The sequence below is a fragment of the Macaca fascicularis genome, chromosome 1, assembly GCF_037993035.2.
Source record: "Macaca fascicularis isolate 582-1 chromosome 1, T2T-MFA8v1.1".
Taxonomy (NCBI): domain Eukaryota; kingdom Metazoa; phylum Chordata; class Mammalia; order Primates; family Cercopithecidae; genus Macaca; species Macaca fascicularis.
This window is the reverse complement of record NC_088375.1, coordinates 176,785,661-176,807,184: the sequence shown is the minus strand read 5'-3', so window position 1 is coordinate 176,807,184 and position 21,524 is coordinate 176,785,661. Positions and strand designations below refer to the sequence as shown.

Below are 21,524 nucleotides of genomic sequence, written 5' to 3'. Positions count from 1 at the left end.
TTTAATCAAATTAGTTTATTTACTGTTCTTAAACATACTGGAATTTTCCAGTCAGCTTTCATCTCTGCATTCTGCTTTCTCTTGCTGAAATAATCGATTAAGGAGTCCAGGTCTACATCAAATGCCACCAACTCCAAATTTCTCAGTGGTATCATCTCAGCTCACTGCAACCTCCACCTCCCGGGTTCAAGCAATTCTCCTGCCTCAGCCTCTGGAGTACCTGGGATTACAGGTGCATGCCACCATGCCCAGCTAATTTTTGTGTTTTTAGTAGAGACTGGGTTTCGCCATGTTGGCCAGGCTGGTCTCAAACTCCTGACCTTGTGATCCACCTGCCTCAGCCTCCCAAAGTGCTGGGGTTACAGGCGTGAGCCACTGCACCTGGCATATTCTACTACCTTTAACACATTAATCATCATAATCCCAGCAGTTAACAAATTATTTGCCATGTACCAGGCACTGTTCTAAGCCCTTCGTATACTTCATATCTCATTTAACATTTCATATCTCATTTAACACTCTCTGTAAGTCATAGATGCTGCTGTTATCCCCCTTAGACACTGTCATGAATGGCAGCCACTATTTGCATGTCTTCTCTGCACAGCTGGAGTAAGGGATCTAAAGAGCAAAGATGCCATATTACACTGAAATATTAGTGTAATATTTAAACTTGTAGACTTCGGACTTAAAGAACCTGAGTTCTAGTCTTTTTCCTGATCCTACCAGCTGTGTGACATTTGGCAAGTCACTGAATCTCTCTAGGCACGTATTTTAATTTGTAAAAAGGAGTGCTGATAATACCTACTTCAAAGTGTCATAGTGAGGCTTGAGTTTGCAGATGTCAGAATTTGAAACAGTGGTTGACAAATGGTAAGTTTGGAAAATGTCAGCTTTTATTCCTTAAAAACATACAGAAGGTTTTCAATAGGTGTTCATCACTACTTTGTTTTCTTTTTTTTTTAAATCACTACCTTGCATATGCTGTTCCCTCTGCCTTTGCTGTCTCCTCTCTCCCTCACAAATCATTCTACTGCCAACTTGAAGAACTCAAGGTCTGGGACTTCAAGATCAGCTCCAGTATCTGCAAAGCTTTCTTTGGTAGTCTTCTTTCCAGGAAAAGCTTCTTCCATTGCACCCTCTATTACCCTTTACACCCAGTTTTTTGGTACCACTCATCTCATTGAGCCTATGCTGCAATTCCTTATGGCAATTCCTGCTCAGAACTGTGGGCTCCCTGAACATGGGGACTATGTCTTAATCCCTAATACTCAGCACACTACTGAAATAAACCAGGTACTCACTAAGTGTCTATTAAATGAATAAACTGATGAATTAAACATAAATACCCAAATGATAACAGAAGTCACCAATTCTTAACTCACTACTGTATAATTTACTGAAAAGTCCTTCAATATGCCAGTCAACGCATAGAAAAGACACTGTGCTAAAACTAAATGTTTTATAAAAATAGACAGGAGAGTTATGTAAGGAAGTAGTTGCATTCCTATCAGTCACATATTCACTTACCACACTGGCAAGCTATTGATGCTTTAGTGTTCGACACTGCAAAATGATAGAATCACCAGTAATCTATAAACTCAAGACATTAACAGACTCTGTTTGCTGCTCAGATACAAGCAGAGTATTATGGAGAGAAGATAATAATTAACTCATAAGGAGAGGGGCAAGTAAACATTCTATTAAAAGGAGAAAAATCCCAAATGAATATAATCTCCTTCCATTACATTATAAGCATTAAAATTAATGGTGTTGGTTTTTCTGTGGTTTGGATAGTCATTGTATTTAACAAGCTGAAGTTAACTTCATAGGGAAAAAAATAAATTAAATGTGCGGGTGTCTCAGGAAACTTCATTTTCTGAGTGAATAGCCAAGTTGATGCACATCACCAGAATGTCTGACAATCAGTTTTCCATACTGGTGTGTTCTAAATAGGAAAAGAAACCAACTCTTCATTTAAATTATATTGCAAATCACTTCTTGCCTGCTGAATGGCATTCAGCTGCAGTAGGTGGCTTTCACCGTAGGGCCCCGACCACGACATTGGATGATTAATGCTAATTTGAAATGTTTTCTTTGAGGGGGGGATGGGCACACTATCTTGGTTCATATGAAGCTGAGGAAATTTTATGGTGGGTGTCTGACTCAAAGGCCAACAGCATATTTGCCATCAGATAAAAATGCACATTCACAAACATACCGAGACAAGTCAATTATTCCCCGATTCACCATTCCCGGGGTCCCTTTGTGTAAAGAAACCTATTTATACTCCCCATCAGATGGATATACAGAATCATAGTAAACAAGCCCTCGATTCCACTATTCTATATTGTATTTCCCAGGGCACCTTCCATTGTGGAAGTCATTAGTTTTGGTCTTTTTGTTCCCGATTTATCAAAACAGACATTTTGCTAGTGACTTCAGTTTTACTGCTAGACACCAAACGGTTAGAAGACACAATTTTTGGCCAATTGAAAAAAGAAACAAAATGTGCTTTGCAATCTTTCGGTGAGGATGACTAAGAATTTGTTCTTCTCTACCTTGATGACTAATTGATAGATAAATATAAAATCAGTGCTCAAAAGCTTATTATTCTTTCCCCCTTTCTTACTTTAATTGTTCAAAGAAACAAGCCTGTCCTGGTGTTTTATCACCAATAAAATAGACTTAAATCAGATAGCATACAAATGAGAAAATTAATCTGCATCAACATCTGTAAAAAAATATGTAAATTAAATTAATATGTGCATCATATTTTACTTGTCAAATTAGTAATACTCATTAAAAAGTAAAGAATATTTAGTGTGGGCAAGGGTTCTGGGGACAGATTCTCCTACCCTCCTCTGTGGGCAGCCCTGTTCCTAGGTGGGCAGCCCTGTTCCTAGGTACCCATTCACAGGGAGCATGCTCATTGCACACTGGTGTCATCGATGGTAAGGAGTGTGTGATGGAGAGCTGGCAGTGCCTGAGCTCAGAACGTCTGGCATGGAATCCTGCCACTAGCACATTTTACTGTATTATCCTGGGTGAGTTTCCTTCCTTTCACGAGCTTGTGTTTCCTACTTTTCTGGGTTGTGATGAGTATTTCAGGTAAACTAACTTGCAGCATAGTGCCTGTCGTAAAGTAGGCACTCTATAATCAAGAGCTATTACTGCAGTGTCCTTAAGACGAAACCTGTTTCTGCGCTTTCACTGTTTTCCTACTATGCTGGACATGATCATCAGTGAGTACTTGAGATATTGCTTATCAGTATATCTAGCAGGCTAATTTATATATGCATAAATATCCAGTGTGCCACAGGACCATATTTTCTGTTATGTATGTATAAGTCAGTATGTTTCAACAGCTGAAAGCTAATTTCCACACAGGTCTTGACCTTTAAAATTATTGAATATGCTGTTCAAGTGACAGGATTCTTTCTATACCTGACACTGATTTGCAAAACTAGATATCTAGAAGGCTAAAACATATTTTTTATGAACAAGACAACAGTGTAACAAGCCTGGGAATATGTCACTAAGCCTGACTACAGCAAAGTCTTGGTGGCTATCAAGGGACCAGCCTTCTGCCCTGCATGCTCCCAGAACAGCTCAGGATCTTTATGCAGGGAAGCTATGGACAGGCCTCTAAGAAGAGCCCAAAGGCCCAGTGAGTATGAGGCACTCTTCACATAGATTGGAGAATTGGTTCTTAGACTGGCTGCATATTGGAGTTCCCTGGGGAACTTTATACGTTAATGAAGTGCTGGCTCCACCCCAACCTAGTGAATCACAGTCTATGTGGGTGAGCTTGCACACAGGAAATTTTCTACAAGCTCCTCAGATTCGCAGATGGTACAGCAAATTGAGGGGGGCGGGAAGAAATCACTAGAGTAGAGGAATGTTCTGATTGGCTGATGATCATTCAAAGTGGTAGGCTTTCTTCTCATAACAAGGCTGAAAAGTGAAGAAGAAACAAGAGGAAACACAGAATACAAGAAAGAAGAGATAGAAAGCAGGAAGAGTGGCATGGAGCCTATGGGCGAGTAGGAGGAGCAAGTGGTGATTAAGACCGGCGTGAGGGGTGCTTCCTAAGGACTCTGGAGGGTCTTAGAGGTTTGAGTGAAAAAATGTGCTGGAGTTAGGGGACTGGAGGCATAGTAGGTCTGTAGTCTGGAAACGACAGGTTGGACAACAGCCACACACATACACACTATCTCTCCAGTCTTTGAGGGGTTATTACAGGGGAGAAAATACAGAAATCATGTAAGTTAGCAAACGACATTTAGAGCATAAGCCAAAATCAAATGGTGTATTTTTTGTTCTAGATATTCCAGAGGCAACTCAATCAATTGTCAGTGTACTGTGTACTTTTCACTGGAATTCTCTGTGCCTGGCACTCAGGATACAGTGAGGAGCCAGGCAGCCCTAATCCCTGCCCTCAGGAAGCATACAGTCTATCAAGAAAGGCCAGCAAGAGACAAACAAACCTAGAAGGAAATAAAATAATTAAGATCAGGAAATGCTGTAACAAGGAAATAAACAGCATGCTAAAATAAAGAATAATGGGGTGGCAGGGGTGTTATAGCAAGTAGCTAGTCAGACATAAACAGGGCAGAAAGGCTCCCACCACCACCAGGAATGTCAGGTCACCATCAGGTGATGGTTAGGAGGTTGTTAACTGTCTCTCTAAAATAATAATTGGTTGCAGCCAGTACCAAGGAAAGGCAGGCTCTCTATAGATAGGAAAAACCTGAAACTGGTGATCAGTACCTTCCTGATAAGATCTCAGGAGTTGGGTAAGAGGGCTGACACCTGAGCACTAAGAGGCAAAATGGCAGCGTTTTAACTTGTATACGGCCTCCTAGGGGCATCTGGCTGGGGAGGGAAGAACGCCTCAATTGAGCATGCATACAACTCAGTAAACACACTGTGCATGCTCTCCCAAGCACTAGCAGGCCACTGCGTGTGTGGACAGCCAAGCCTGAGGGAAGAATTAGGGGAGAAGGGACACCTGACCCCGGAAGTATGCCAACGTGTAAGACCCCAGGTCAAAAGGTCAGACCCTGCACGTCTTCTTCACGTTGCCCACTTGGGCCTCTTCCAAGTGGACATTCCTTCCTTTTGTTCCTGCTCTAAAGCTTTTTAATAAACATTCACTCCTGCTCTACAGTTTGCCTCTGTCTCTCCTTCTGCTCTCTGTCACTCAGTCAAATTCTTTCTTCTAAGGACGCAAGAATTGAGATTGCTGCAGACCTGCATGGATTTGCCACTGCTGACAGGGGGAGATATGGTATGTGCTCATTTTAGGTAGGGAGGTTGGGGGAGGCCTCTTTAAGGAAGTGACATCTTAAATTGATCCCACAAAGATGAGAAAATGCCAACCTCCCGAATCACCAGGAGAGAATATTGTAGAAGGATTCACAAAGGTAAACACCCTGGTCTTAGAAGGAGCTTGGCATGCTTTAGAAACCTAAAGGAAGCTGACGTGCTTGACACATGGTGTGAGGTGAGCCTTGTACTTCACAGGGAACAGTCTGGATTGGATTCTTAGTGCAATGGGAAAAAAACCTAGAAGGGTTTAAGCAGAAGTATCTTAACTGATTTGCATTTGAAAAGATCACTCTGGCTGCCCTGTGGAGAAAGGTTTGTAAGGGGCAACAGCAAAAGGGAAAGGATCAGTCAGGAGTTAATTTTGCCATGTGCCGTGAAACATGAAACACCCAAGGGTTTGTAGGGGGTGGGAGAGGGAAGGTTTATCAGCTGCACCAATTAAAACTTTACAGCCCATTCAAATAATCCACTCACATCACACAATTTAAAGACAACATACATAAATTGGTCTGAGCAAATTGTAGCAAATTGCTACAATGTAGACGTACAGCTCCTCATGAAAGTTTGTAAAAGGCTTGCAGTGCTCACACCTGTATGGCTGTATATAATCCTGAAAAGGGAAGATTAAAATGCACAATAGCCCTTTGAAAGCTGAAAAAAAAAAGTAGATAGTGAAGGACTGGTGTTCTTTCTTTTTTTTTTTTTTTTTTTTTTTGAGACAGAGTCTCGCTCTGTCGCCCAGGCTGGAGTGCAGTGGCGCAATCTCGGCTCACTGCAAGCTCCGCCTCCCGGGTTTCCCGGGTTCACGCCATTCTCCTGCCTCAGCCTCCTGAGTAGCTGGGACTACAGGTGCCCGCCACCGCGCCCGGCTAATTTTTTTTTTTTGTATTTTTAGTAGAAACGGGGTTTCACTGTGGTCTCGATCTCCTGACCTTGTGATCCGCCCGCCTCGGCCTCCCAAAGTGCTGGGATTACAGGCGTGAGTCACTGCGCCCGGCCTCCTTCTTAAAAAATAAGTCCTTTTCAAGTTATAAATGATACTCAAGTCTAATGGGTAACTATGGGTAACAATGGCCAACACTTACCTAGTGCCTGTGTGCCAAACCCTGTTGTCCAAGGCTGTGATGCATATTTACTAATTTAATCCCCAGGACAAACCTATGGGGGTAAACAGTATGATTTCATTATCCTAATATGATGGATGAAGAAGCTGAGGAGCTAAGTAATCTGCCCAAGGTCACACAGCTAGTTAATGTTGGAATTAAGGCTTGAAACCAGGCAGTCTGGCTACAGACTTGTGGCCTTAACCATTATATTATTGCCTCTAGATATTCCAGAAACAACTAAATCAACCATTAGAGTATTGTATACTTTTCACTGGGATCTCTGTGTCAAGCACTCGGGATACAGTGAGGACCCAGACAGCCCTGGTCCCTGCCCTCAGGAAGCATACAGTATAGCAAGAAAGGTTGACATATTCATAAAATAAGAAGTAACTACTCATTGAGAGGTAGACGCCCACATTTTAAACTTTTTTTGTATTCCTAGAATAGTTCCTGGCACAGTAATCTAGTTTGGACAATGAGCTAATACTAAATACAGAGCTTCACTGCCTGCCCTTATGGAGTAAAGAATAGGTCAAAGTCAGAGAAAGGTACTGAGTTCTGAGATAACATCCTCATAACAATGGTGAATGCAAACACAAATATGCATACTGCTGTTTTTAAAAATATCTGCAGAATTTCAACAAAATGTTATATAACTTTACAGCCTATGAAAGAGCTATCAAAACCCAGTTTTCCTAAAATAAAAGAGATACTATTACAGAGGAAAGCATGCATGTGGCTATACCAACTACTGACCCCAAAACCTGGTGAATGTGTGAATCAACCAAGATTAGCTAGCAGAAGGGATGAGGCTTGATTCACTTTGGTATTGACAGAGCCAAGGAAAGTGCTTGGCTCATAATATGTAGGCTAAAACTGGCTGAGTGGGATGGGTACTTGCCTTGATGCCCCTGTTTTACAACCTATTAGCTGTGTGACCCTAGTTATGTCACACAACCCTTCTGGGTCTCAGTTTCTTCATGTCAACCAAGGATGATATTATCTACCCAGTATCACTATCATGTATGAAGAGAAAGTCCTAGATCAGTGCTTAGCCTAGGGCATATACTCACTAAGTGGTACCACTACTCTTATTGTTATTATTATTATGACTGCTACTAATACTATTATATGCTCGTCAACTTGACAATGAACATTAAGGCCAAACAAATTAGAAAGGAAAAAAAAAAAAAAAAGCTTGAATGTGAAAGCATGATTGTAGTCAGCTCTTTTATATAAATATTTTATAGGAAATATGTTCTTTGCCAGTTAACAAAAAACACTGGACCAAAATGACTTGATAGAGAAATCTGAGAGAGACTTCAGTGGAGTGGTAAGGGAATAGTCTCTGACCAAACCCCGGCTTCACCACCTATTAGCTGTGTGATCCTGGGCAAGTTACTTAACATCTCTGGGCTTACGGTCTCTTATCTATAAGCTCTCCCATCTTTATGATGTGAGCATTAACAGTAACCTTCCTCATGGAATTGTCGAGAGCATTAAATGAGATAGTATATATAAAGTATTTAGAAATAGGCCCCTGAGGACTTAATAAGTGTCAGCCATTGTGATTATTGATTTATTGTTTCCACTGTGTGTGTGTTTAAAGCAAAATCAGAAAACTACTGAAAACATGAAGCACTGGATTCATAGTTTGTGTCTGCATGTGGCAAAAAAAAAAAGACCTACTCCAAAGAAAAGAGAGATGTCAACACTCTCATTATTATAGCCTTGGGGCAATTCAAAGACGCTATCTGGCCATTGTAATAGCAACAGGCTGGCTGTTTAATGACTGACAAAAACAATAAGAAAAAGAAACCATGTTTGATCCCTAAAAGTTACAGAAAATGAAAGTAAAGGTCCGCATGTGTAAAAAAGTATTGTTCTATTCCTTAAGGCAATTAGCGTAATCAGGATGGATAGAGCAGAGCACACTGGCAGATCCAGGAACTCCTTTCTATGTTCTATCAAAGGATAATATATATTTTCACCTTCAGAAAGGTTAGGTAATTATAAATGTATTCTCCTTACTCATAATATTTTAAGCAAGTAATTGTTGCCCATGGGAAAATGTTTAATTATTTCTGATGAACAGTTGTGGCACAGGAACAAGAGAACAAGACAGGCAGAGTGTGGAAACCATGGCCCGATTCTTAATTGTGTGGGAATCTTGTCTTCTCATTGTGGAAAAAAAAATCCCATATTGATTTTTCTCTCAATTGATTTCACAAAATTTTCAGTTTAGCAATACTGAGTCTTTCCAATTAGCACATCTTCTCAATTCCCTTGGTTAGAGGCTGCTTCATGCCTTCATGATGGAGACCTCATACATGTTAAGGTTGGGCTGCCCAGCTCATACCTTTTCCCTAATACAACAGCCTTAAAATTGTATCACTCCCATCTCCCGGGGCCAATATTTTTGAAGGGATAGGAAAATGGCAAGGAAATGCAGCTTGGGATGACACAAAGATGGATGGAAGAGTAGGCATTTCTCACTCCTTGTAGGGAATGCAGGAATGTTAGAGGAGGAGGAGCTTTGGACACCTTGTAGTCACAGTGCAACCACTTCATGTTACAGATGGGAAAGCTTAGACCCAGCTGGGGAAGTGGCTTGCCAGCAGCTACACAGCAAAACCGGGATTTAAACTGAGATAATGTGACTCCAAATCCAGTTTATCTGGGAAGGGAAAGTGAAGCATGTTGAACTAAAAAGAGCAGATGTTTCGGCCCCCATGAAGTTGACGTGACAATCTGAGAGCGGGTCCTGCAGGAAGGAATGGGTTCCAGGGAAACTGGTAGAAGAAAGGGGCTGAAGAAGTAACTGGCAGCAGATGACAGGCAAACCCCAGTAGTCCCTCCCCTGCAGCTGGTCCCTACTGCCCCTCTACTCAGGGTGACATAGGGAGGCTCAGAGTACCTTTGGACTCTAACAAACCTGCCTTTTCCTAACAATGCAATGAAGTAGATATCACTATCCCATTTTATGTATTTAGGTAACTGAGACTCAGACAAGTTAAGGGGTTTCCCCCAGACAGAGGGTGACTGGGACTTTGACCTACCCCATTTTTGAGTCTACTACTACCAATGGCTGGGATTTTTCCATATTTCTTTACATTTGCAGAGTGATTTTATCTCTAAAATTAGTTGTGTATATCTTAAATTTTTAATTCACTTTACTTGAGAAAACTGCTTGTAGACATGCATCATGCTAGTCAACTTTTTTAGTTGACATTTTTATTGAGATAATTACAGATCCACATGAAGTTGTAGGAAATAATAGTGAGGTCATGTGCACAGCAAGCAACTTTTTGATGAAGATTTTATACCAAACATGGAAGACTTTGGACCAAGGGAACTTAATACAAAAAATGTCAGGGAACAAATATAGTGGTTAAGTCCACAGTCACCAAAGCTCTGTTGCCTGGGTTCCAACCCCAGCACATCGCTTCTCAGCTTATGATCCTTGGTGAATTACTTGACCTCTCTGCCCCCACTTGGTTTAAAAAAGGATAATCATAGTCACTAGGCTAATAGGATTGTGGTGGGATTAAATGAATTAAGACTCATAAAGTGCTAGGACATATAACCAGCTGATCTTTGATATCTCTGGCATGTATCTACATTGTGTGTGTGTGTGTATGTGTGTGTGTGTGTGTGTGTGTGTGTGCGCGCGCGCACGCGCGCACACACGTGCGCACATGTACTAAATCAGGAAACAAATTCAATATTTTCCTTGCCATGTAGGGGTAAGGTAGGGGTAATGATGTGGTGTGGGTAGGGATTGGTTTGTTCCAGAGACTGAGAATAAGAATGCAGCTTTTTTTTTTTTAACCTAAAGAACATTTACTTTATAATTTTAGTTCATCTGTATCATCGATAAATGTGTTTTTTCATATGTAGAAAATTCAACTTTTTCAAAACCAGATTCTCCTGATTATGGGAGATATTCAAAAACACCAGCAGTTTCTTGCAAACGTGTGAGTTTTCTTTCTTTTTTTCTTTTGTGAAGTTTGAATAGAGAGCAGATGATTTTAAAAATTTTCCTCATGAAATAGAAGCTGTCTCATAATTTCATCTATGTGTGAAGCTTACAGTTCTAAACCAACAGGGATGGTAAGTGCTTTAGATCCTGGAGGCAAAATGAAAAGTGTGTGATCTGATACCATTGTTAGATGTGGAAGCCCTCAGAAAATTCTCTCATTATGTCCTATTCAGGTACTCTGTCTCTAAAACCACAAAGAATGATTATACCCATTTTATACACTAGTAAATAATTAGGGCACACAGAAGTTTAACAGAATAAAGGTCAAAGCAGTTGAAGATATCTTAGGTATCACTGGATTCAACTTGTTCCACCCCAACTCCTACGCCCTACCCTGAGACCACAAACATGCACGGACCATCACCTCTGCCAACACTCACGGAGAAAGTCAGACTCCGTCGAACAACAAGGATTCCTTGTTTTCCACAAAGCTACCCAAGGAGTGAATGGTAGACACATACACACACACACACACACACACAGTACTTTAGAAGCCTCGTGATACTTTCCTTCACCTTTCTTTTAACCTTGCACAATGCATAGCATTTATGTCAAGATCCAGCTCCTGCATTCGACTAGAGGTACGTTTACCTCAGAATGCTTCAGGCCTAGCACTGATCTTATCTCTCAGCGGCTGCTCAGGAAATTCATGCTCAATGGAATTGAACACAAACCTCTTGTCTCCCTGCCAGAAGTCCTGTTTATCTTTTTCTTTTTCTTTCTTTTATATTTTTTAGAGACAGGGTCTCACTTTGTCACTCAGGCTGGAATGCAGTGGGTGATCACAGTTAACGGTAGCCTCTGACTCCTAGGCTCAAGCAGTCCTCCCACTTCGGCTTCCCAAAGAGTTGAGATTCCAGGTATGAGAGCCAGGGTGACAAGGCCAAAAGTCCTGTTTTTCAGGGGTGGTTTTATAAAAAGGGACTAGGATTGAGGGTGAACACCGCAAGTACTATTGGGGACAGTCTCACAGCATTGTTATTAGGGGAAAATTGCAGGCACTGGGATAGTGGAATGGACAGTCTCTCAGAGAGGTGTTTTTGGGGGTGAGCAAGACTGCACACACTGTGGGCTACTGGGTTGATCCAGGAGAGAGACCCTGTCCCCTGCTGACTTCTTTATTTGGGAGAAAGCAAGAATTACCTGACCACTTCGGGGAAATGAGCTTCGTTATTAGAGAGTCAGCCTAACGAGAATGAGGAATACCCTGGTCTAGGATGCCAGCCAGTCCCCAGGCGTTTGCATGGCAGAGGCCTTGCAGCCCTGATGGCTGACTAGCTCAAGGCTAGGCTACCTGAGCAAGCGAGAGTATAGGGGTCATTCTAAGGACACACTGGCTTCTCTTTCCTCAACTGGGGAAATATAAGTCAGTCCATCCTTCACTAGTTTTTAGATCTTTGTCCATGTGGTCAACCAGGGTCAGCATTTATGTCTTTGACCCCACTATGTAGGGGAGCATAGTAGTATTTCTGTTTATGATGGGTCCCCTTGATGATCATTACTTCCTTCAGGCCGTCTCTGACTTCCCAGCTCTGCCTGTTTCATGCTTCTAATAGCAGCCAGTACATCTCTATCCATTTGTAATTACTTGGTGAATGTTCTTTCTTGCTAGATTACTGATTCTATGGGGGCAGGGACTATATTTTCCAGTTCACTGCCATATTCCTCAAACCTACTACAGAGCCTGGAACAGAGTAGGTGCTTCATAAATACTCCTTGGATAAGTTTTTCTGGAAGAAAAATAATGTGTGGTGCAAGAACGCTTACAAAGTATTTTTACATATGTTAACTACGTCATTTAGTTCTCATGCTATCCACATAAAGGAAAAATTATTCTAATTTTTACCAAAGAGGAAAACAAAGGTTTAAAGAAGGTAAGCTGTTCAGTAGCAAGGCTGAGAGTTGCAGCAAGTCTGTCCAGCTCTCCTACTATGCTATTAAATGACCTTCCTTCTTGCTTTTTACATTCTCTTTATATTGGCCTAACCCCTAAAGATAAACTTACAATCATGAGCACCTTCCATCCCCCACACCTGCTGCGGGTTCCCAATTAATAACTGCAGAAAGCATTTGCTATTGTTCTGAAGAGCTGGGAAATCAATGTGTTCATTAGCAAGCTCCCACACCCTGCAATCAGTTAGGAAGACAAGGTGCTGGGGCCTGTTCTCTGTATTTCTCTTCAACCATCTGTGACTAAAAATGTTGTTTGAAATTTACTCTTCTCCAACTCTCACAATTATAATTTCATCTCATCTCTACTTCGCCCCCTACACTAATAACACTCCCTCTCACCTCTACAAATAAATACCCCAGGACCCCAACCCATCCTGATGACCTGCTGCTGGCCTTTCTTTTCCCAGAGCCTCCCTGGCCAGCAGAAAAGGGGCCTAGATACCAGAGGTGGCTTTAAGTCTGATTTTGTGTTTAAAAGGAAAGCAGACTTTACTCCCCAGTGCTTCCCAGTCTGTCAGGCACCGAATTCATGGCTTGTTAGTTCAGACTCTGCAAAGAGAAGGCAGATGATGTAAGGTTCAGACAGAGGCTGAATCTGAGCCTGCAGAACCCCAGCTCTACCATTCCTTCTGCTCACAGCCAATTCCACTGCAAATCCCAAATGAAGTGAGATTGGAGAACTGATTGTGTATTCTGAACTTGGTCTTACAGGGTCAGCTACCAGAGCTAGTAAAACATTCTTTGTATTAAAGAAAAGAAAGAAAGAAAGAAAGAAACTCAATTTGGGCAACATGGCAAAACTCCATCTCTACAAAAAAATACGAAATTAGCTGAGCATGGTAGTGCACATCTGTGTGGTCCCAGCTATTTGGGAGGCTGAAGCGGGAGGATCACTTGAGTTCAGGAGGTGGAGGTTACAGTAAGCCAAGATGACACCACTGGTCTCCAGCCTGATTGAAGGAATGAAATCCTGTCTCAAAAAAAGAAAGAAAGAAAGAAAGAAAGAAAGAAAGAAAGAAAGAAAGAAAGAAAGAAAGAAAGAAAGAAAGAAAGAAGAAACTATTGAAGAGCTTTAATTACAGCACAAAGAATACTTGAGTACTCTTTACTAGATTCACCAAATGTTAACAATTGCCACATATGTCTTATCTTTTTCTCTATATACCTTTTCTATATATTTTTTTCGGAAACTACTAGAGAATAATTTGGCAATATTGTTATCCTATTTTACCCCAAAATTCTTTTGCATGTATCTTCTAAGAATAAGGACATTTTTCTGGGTAACCACAGTGCTATGATCTCACTTGGTACATTAAAGAATTACTACCTAACATACAGTCCATATTCAGATGTCCCTAATTGTCTCAATAATGTCCTTTCAGCATCTTTCCCATTTAGGATCCAATCAAGGGCCACGTTTTGCATTTAATTGTCATTTCTTGTTAGTTTTTAGTGTGAAGCTGGTCCTTGCATTTTTTTTTTTCCAGGACACATACAGTTTTGAGTAGTCTAAGCCAGCTGTTTTACAGAATAACCATCGATTTGAGTGACATGATTTCAGTTAGCCCCATCACTGATGACACTAAATTTATCATCTGGTGTTCATCAGATTTCTTCATTGTAAAGGCGACTTTTCCCGGTGTAATCCATCAGTTTTCTATGGAGTGCTATTTGAGACTGTATTTAAGGCCATATGAATATACTTTTCCCAAACAACTTTAAATATAATAATGTAAGCATCTGTATTAGTCCACTCTCACACTGCTAATAAAGACATACCTGAGACCGGGAAATTTATAAAGGAAAAAGGTTTAATGGACTCACCATTCCACATGGTTGGGGAGGCCTCAAAATTATGGCGGAAGGCAAAGGAGAAGCAAACGCCCATCTTCCATGATGGCAGGCAGGAAAGAATGTGTGCAGGGGAACTCGCCTTTATAAAACCATCAAATCTCGTGAGACTTATTCACTATCATGAGCACAGCACAGGAAACACTCACCCCCATGATTCAATTACCTCCTGCCGGGTACCTCCCATGACACATGGGAATTATGGGAGCTACAATTCAAGATGAGATTTGGGTGGGGACACAGCCAAACCCTATCAGCATCGGTTGTTAATACTTACCCAATTCAGTTATTGTAACCATGGTTTCAACATAGTAGTTTCAACATAGTAGTTTTCAACCATTCCTCTAAGTTAGTTGGCTTCTAAGCTCTTCTAAAAAGAGCTTTCCCTCTCCTTTTTCAATTTTTAGTATCACTCTAGACATGTAGATTCCTTTTTGTGTTATTCAGTGTGTTTTAATTCATTGCTGTCCTTATTCTTTTGGTTGAGTATTCATCAAATACTGGAGGAAAAAACTGGAGTCTTCTGTGCTCCCTTCCACCCTCTTTCTCCCCAACCTCAGTCACATGAGGCCTCACTTCTGGAGCCCTCCCATTTACCCTGCTGACCTTTATTCTCAATATTACTGAGACATGAAAAGTCACAAGGAGGAAACAGAAACTATATCCCAATTGCATATTTCCATGCTTGTCTTCACACCAGAGGCTGAGCAACTTGAGGGATGATGTCATATCTCCCTTGTTGCTGAGTCCTCAGCTCCCAGCAGGTTGTGGGTGCTCACTGGTTATTGTGGAATACAGCTCAGAAGTATGGTATCAACCAAGCACAAAGTAGCAGCTCAAAATCTTAGAAGATCTTTACCAGAGGACAAGGGAGGAGAATTTATCTTTACAGTCTACTTAGAATGTGCCAGGCCTCTGATAAACTTAACCAAAAAGCAGCCATATTAGCTTGGACTTTACATAAAATGCAAATAAACATATCTGATCTTGTTAAACCACTATTATTTTGGGTCTGTCACATGTAGCTGAATTTACATTTAAATTCATACATCTCCCTTTATACTTCATGCTTTGGCAATTATGGTTATTTCCAGTTGCCCAAATGTACAACCCCACTGTTTCTCAAAGGAATCACCTGGAAGTCTTAAAATGCAGATTCTGATTTGATGGATCACAGGCCTCAGCCTGAGATTCTGCATTCCTAACAAATTCCTAGGTAAGGCTGATGCTGCTGGTTATCAGGGACATACCATGCTTTTAGTAGCTGGGCACTATGGTGTTTCAGATCTGCATGCATTGGCAAATGATGTTTCCTTTGCATCAAATCCTTGCCTCTCCTCGAGTGTCTGGAAAATTCCTATTTATTCTTCAAAATCTTGCTTGAGGGTCTTTCATTCACCAGCTGGTTTGTAAGCATCTACTATGTCCCACTATTGTTTAAGGTCCTGGGATCTGTGACTGTACACAATAAGTGAGGACTGTATTCTCACATATCAAAGCACAGAGAGACAGACTATAGACTAAGCAAACAAACCAACAAGAAAACTGAAAATGGTGATAAATACCATGGAAAATAAAGAGGAAGAATAATCAGCACAAGGCTGCCCCTTGAGGTACATGGGCAGAGGGGGCCTTTTGGAACAGGAGATAATTGAACTGAGACCTAAAAAATGCGAAGAAACTAGTCCTATGAACAGCTGGAGTGAAAGCAGAGCATGCCAGGCAGAGGGAAGAACAAGGGCAGAGCCCCCAAAGGAAGTGAAGAGCTGGAAATGTTAAAGGATCTAAAATAAAACCAGCATAGCTTAAGGATGGTAAGTGATGGGGAGAAAGCTGTAAGGATGGGAGGAGTCAAGGGCTAGGAAATGTAGAGCCTTTAGTCATTGTAATCTGTTAGAATTTCATTGTAACTTCAATGGGAACTCACTGGAGAATCTTAAGCACAAGAACGATAGAACTGAATTTATGTTTTTAAAAGATTATTCCAACTGCTCCATGAAAAATGTATGGTAATAATAGCTAATGATAATAGCTAACATTTATTGATTGTACTTATTATATACTAGGCATTGCTGTAAGTGCGTAGGTATATTAACTTACTTAATGCTCACAATAACCATACAAAATAGGTACCATTATTATGTTCATTTTATGGATGAAGAAACTGAGACAAAGAAACTTGCCCAAGTCACACAGCTAGTAGGTGTTGAGGCTAAGATTTGAACCCACACAGTCTGGTCTAGAGTCCTTGCATTAAACCCTTCTGCTTTGCTACAGAATAAAGTGTGAAAGTCTTCCTCCTTCCCCACTTTCTTCTGTAGCACAGTAGAAGGGTTTAATGCAAGGTATCACAGCAGTTAAAGTGAGGAAGGTTGCTGGTTTGGACTAGAGCAGTGCCTGCTGAGGGGAAAGATGTGGACAGATTTGAGAATCATTTGGAAGTTGCAATGGAGTGAGGGGCTGAATGACAAGGAAGCATTGAGGATGGCTTCTATATATTTGACTTCAAGTGGATTGGTGGTGTGTTAATGTGCCAAGATGGGGACAGGTAGTAGAGAAACATGTTTGGTGGAAAATCAAGAGCTATATTTCAGAACTGTACATTTCAAGATGGAGATAAGTAGGTATGAGTCTGAAGCTCAGGGAAGAAGTCTGGGCTAGAGATGTAAACTTTGAAGGCACCAGCATGTGTAGGGTATTCACCACCATTAAGTGGGTATAGGTGGAGAAAAGTGGAAGATTCAGTATTAACACTGGGGCTCACTAACATACAGAGATTGAGAAGAAGAAGAGAAACCAGCAAAAGACATGAAAAGACAGTGGCCAGGGAAGTAGGAGGAAAACCTGGAGGCTGAGGTATTAGAGAGGTCAAAACAGGCAGAAATATGTAAAGGAGTAGGATAAATGCCCCTGGTCAGTTCAGTGACAGGAATGCAGAGAATTCATTACATTTAGCCAAAGTTTGTAACAGAGTCTGCCATTGCCTGAAAACATCCCATTCTTCCTTCTTCCTCAGTAACAGTATCTCAACTGGGGCACAATACTACTTGAAATAATGATCTCATTTCTGTCTTTCTTAAAGTAAAGTATGTCCATGAAACCAGGTTCTCCCAATTGAAGTAGTGAGAAACTTCTGGAAAGGATTCTTAAAAAGCAGAAGCCCCTTTGCCATTCCTGCTTCCTGGAATGTGACTTGGATGGCTGGAGCCCCAGCAGCCATTGTGTATGCAGAAGAGTTTGCTTAGCACTGAAGAGTGTATGATAACCATAATGAACCAATACCTATATAGCATCAGGCACTGCTCTAAATGCCTGATATATTTTGAATTCTTTAATCCTCAAAACACCCCTATGAGATAAAAACTATTACCTTCATTGAACATGAGGAAAATGAAGCACTGAGAGGTGAAGTAACTTGTCTATGGTCCCACAGCTAGAACATGATAGAAACACTATACACCCAGACAATATGGCTTAGCTCTTAACCACTCTGCCATACGCTCTGAGATGAAGGTGTGTGGTCATGAGATACAATCAGGCTGTCCAACTGTGGGCTTTTATCCCATAAAAGGCAGCTTCTCTGGTGTCAGGCAGAGGGGCACAGTGAGGCTCCCCAGAATTGTGGTCTGGCCAGCCTAGCAGGATGGAAGGTGAAAGGGAAAGCTATTGAGGCCCATTATTACAGTAATTTTATTGAGGGACCATGGAATCTAAGTGAAGATGAGGGAAGAGGGTCCCTGGGAGGAGAGAGAGCCTTGTTATGTTAAGATCCCAGGTTCCTCTTCCCTAAATTCAGAGCTCTGAATAGAATGACTGCCTAAGTCCCTTCTCATTCTAAAAGTCTGTACTTCTCTTGGTGCTCAATAAATACTTGTGGAATGAATAAATGAACAGATGTCTATGTACATAGGCAATATACATTTTCTTAGCAAACACACATATAAAAATAAGAATATAATAAGCATAGATAGATAGATAGGTTTGCTAAGCAAATGAACATTATAAGCAACAAAAGCACCTAGCTTCAAGGAATTGAATGTAAAAACACTTATACACATTAATAACATTGTTTTATAACTATGTCACATGCCAAGTAAGCAAAAACACAACTGCTCCATATAATTAGTTATTCTGTGTCCAAATTATTGAGGGCTTGCAATATATCTTAAAACGCTTTATCAGGACATAAGCAGGGCTCTTGGTGCCCTCAATACTGCTACCCCGAGCACTCAGGCACGGTGCACCTACAGAGGAGGCTACACACAGCACTGGAATCTGGTGGCCGTGATTCATTCACATCTTTCTCACATGCCAAAAAGGCGGGAGAGGGGTGGTAAAGAGAGAACTGACCATGTAGTAACCAGAAACCATTAGGTCTCCTGACCTGATTGTAAAGATGCTCCAGGGTCTGTATGAAATTACACTGAAATTCACTAGCACACAAGCACCCAAATGCCTGGTGTGTTACATATTTTGACCTAATTCATAGTACATAATAAGTGCTCCTACTTAAGAACAGCGATTATATACTAAGCAATGTATATGCATTAGCTCTCAACGACCCTACGAGATAGATGCTCTTTCTTGCCTCATGGTAGTGATGAGAAATCTGAAGCTAAGAGAAGTTAATCCCCTGCCTCAGGTTACAGCAATTGGTTGGCAGCATCAGTAGTGTAGCCCAGTGTGTGTGAAGTCTGAGCCCTCTATCCTCCCCACCATCTGTTGGCATGTGGCTCACAGATTAAAATCATGCGTCGCTTAACGATGGGGATACATGCTCTGAGAAATGCGTTGTAGGTGATTTTGTCATTGTGCAAACATCAAAGAGTACTACATAAACCTAGAAGGTATGTGTGTGTATATATATGTGTGTGTAGGCACACACATATATATACACATATACACACACATATATTTATTTTACATGGAAACCAAATTACCCAGCACCATTACTGAATATAAGTCCTTTCCCCTACTTGATCTGCAATAATAACATCAAGTGTCATATATCAAGTATATATGTTCTGTTATAATCTTATGGGACAACTGTCCTATACGCAATCCGTCATTGCCTGAAACGTCATTGTGCAGAGCATGACTATTTTCTCCTTCTTTTAACAGAATTGCTCCCAAAAACAGATTTCTTGAAACTTCCCTCTTAGCAGCCCAGGGCCCAGGTCCCCAGAAGTGTATCTTTGAGTCCTCTGCTCTGATGACTCTCGGAGACCTCCACCCTCCTGCCTTTGGCTATGATGCCTGATCGGGTTACTCATCCTTGTGCCCATACATTAGCTAAACCCATTAACCTGACAGGCCTCCACTGATGTCCTTTTCAACAAGCAGCCCAACAGCCGATTTAACCAATATAGATTTATTGCTTAACGCTAGAGAGAAGGGAGCCAGGGAGGGAGGAAATGAGGGAGAGCACTAGCAACCCCTCCTCCCGCATCCTGATGGGCAGCCAGCTATCCTCTCCTCCAGCAATTACTGACACTAATTAGCGGCTTACTGCAGATCTGAGTGAAGAGACTGACACAGGCACAATCCTGCCTACCATATTCCAAGCGCAGTCAGAGTCCTCAGGAAAGGCCCCTGTCAAGGGCCTGTCTAGGAAGAACTTGGCAGCTCAGAAACCAGGCAGATTGGAAGGGGTGGAGGGAAGATCTATAAAATGGCCTCATAACCAGGGTCCGTTCTGCTTCCTGCTCCCAGCTCTGGTCTGGCTGCCGCTTTTCTCAGCTGAGGTCCTGGGCTTCCGTGGTGAACAGCACTCAGCTGGCTGCAAATCATGGAGGCATATGGCTCAGATTTGTGAAGCCAAGTCATTAGCCCTCTGACCCAATTATAGGAATTATCACAAAGAACAAAGCAATTGGGATTCAGCCATTGCGCTGCTCTTCACTTTAAAGGAAGTGTCTTGGGAACCAGGTCTATTTTCCTTTAAAAAAAAAAAAAAGCCTATTTTACATGATACAGAGGCATTTCCAAGCTTACAAGACATCATCAAAGAGAGTGGAGGGGGCTCCTTTAGGGTAGAGGGCAGATGTTTCTCAAAAAGCACCAGATATCTGGTGGCCATGATAGAATAGTACATAGCAACAGCAGCTAGAATAGCATAAAACAAGCATGGCTTGTTAAGGGTTGTGAGTTCTAGTCTTGGTTCAGACTCCAGTGTGTTGTATGAACATGGGTGAGTCACATTTCCACTCTGAGACTCAGTGACCTTCTTCACAAAGTGAGGAATCACTTGACTGATCTTTAAGGTCTCTCCTAGCATGCCCATTCCCAACTGATCATGCCCCAGAGTTACATCATCCTTTGTAGTGAAAACCTTAGTGAAATAAGCTCATAAAATAATATTACTTTCTAAAATAAGCTATAATTTTATAGCAGATTTCTGTGCAAGAGAGGCATGAATGTGCTTTCTTTGTTTTATTTTTAATGAAATTGAACTTAGAAAAAGACCTGATACCTCTGAATTTAAAAAGTAAACAGAATCAACTATATGACTTTGTATCCTCTAGTTAGAGAAACAATTTTTAATAAAGAAAGAAACTATGAATTGTGATTGCCCATTACAGCTATCTACCGGGTAATAAGCGTTGCTGATTCTGTGCCATTTAGCAAAAAACGCTGCAAAGAAAAAAAATATTGCAGGTTTAGTATCTTAATTATGTAGATTTTACTTTCAATGAACTCTTGCCAAAATAAATTGCGTATATTATCTAAAAAGCAAATGTTAATTAAAACTGTATCTTGATAGCATGCTTGGTTCACAAGACATTCTGAGCATATGAGATTATATGGCACGCATTAGCTACAATCAACTCAGACTGAAGGTCCGGGTCATTTCAGTGATTCATGTTAAGCCAGACAGTGCTGACTGGTACTGGCGTCTGACAGCAGCACTCACATATTTATATAGAAGATGCGGCTTGATCCCAACTTATTTTTTCCAGATGAGTGAAGTGTCTCTGCCTGCTACAGAGTCTCATAAATAGGACAGCTGACTTGAGTTCCCATTAATTAGCTGTGTAACAGAAAGCAACCCAGCATTCATTCATCAGAGCTACGAAAATAAAATCCCCAGCAAGGAAATGAGATTGGGATATAGGCACAGAGGACCAGAGGCCAGCATATTCATCACTTGTCTGTTTCCTTCTGCTCCCCTGGGCTTGGATGTCCCCAAGATCAGACCATCATCCATACACCCCTGATAGGTGGGTAATTGCATTCTTGAG

At 41.3% G+C, this 21,524-nt stretch overlaps 1 protein-coding gene across 3 annotated transcripts in view; it reads right to left on the bottom strand.

The window, feature by feature from the left end:
* The window catches only part of DAB1 (DAB adaptor protein 1), a 1,247,092-nt gene that overhangs the window by 882,402 nt on the left and 343,166 nt on the right, over nucleotides 1–21,524 (bottom strand). The gene's annotated exons all lie outside the window — the stretch shown is intronic.